Raw genomic sequence first — 791 nt, 5'->3', positions numbered from 1 at the left:
TGGGATGACCCAACTGGAGTCCACATTGCTTAACCCAACCCATGAACTCTACCCCTTTTCCAAATTAAGCAAATCTCCCTTGAAAATTCATGAGGAACAGTGTGCAAGTTTCTCTGTGTCTTTATAGTTTCCCTGGTCAACATACTGGCAAATAATCCTGATGAGAAGGCAGGTGAGAGCTTCCTCAAATGTCAAGGTGAGCTTGTGGATCTTTGTCTGAGGTCGAAAAGTCGTGGTGTTGGTTTCTTTGTCAACTGAATTGACAGGTGAAAACATAGCCATGTTCATTACACCGCTTACAGAACTATGGCCAGGAATAAGAGCATTTCCTGAGACCAGGGTGCTAGAGAAGAGATTCCTACTACCTTTTATTGGATAGGGATTCTGTCCTAGACTATCCAATGGCTGCTGTCATTTGGAGAAGAGGACTGTGGAATGCCTATCTGCATAGCATTCACACTGAGTTATTTGTGAAAGGAGACCCTAAAATTTCACATGCAGAAGTCAAACCCCCTTAGGGTGAGTGGAAAGCAGATAATTAAGCACTGGGCTGGTGAGACCCTGCATGGTTCCCTGATCTCCTCATTCCAGGCACCTGGGAAGAGGGTAGTGAGCAGAGACACTTCAGGTGCAGGTAGTATAGCTCTGCTGGCTCTCAACTCCCTTGTTACGAACAGGGAACCCTTCAAGATCCCAATCTGAATGAGAGTTGCCTGAACTTTCAGGACCCTCAGCCTCTAGGGAGCCTGTTAAGGTCTTCAGTCTCCTCGTGGCACCAATTCTCAGGCTGA

Source organism: Echinops telfairi, unplaced genomic scaffold (genome assembly GCF_000313985.2).
Source record: "Echinops telfairi isolate 266 unplaced genomic scaffold, ASM31398v2 ScPeMD7_7412;HRSCAF=8450, whole genome shotgun sequence".
NCBI lineage: Eukaryota > Metazoa > Chordata > Mammalia > Afrosoricida > Tenrecidae > Echinops > Echinops telfairi.
This window is presented reverse-complemented; position numbering follows the sequence as displayed.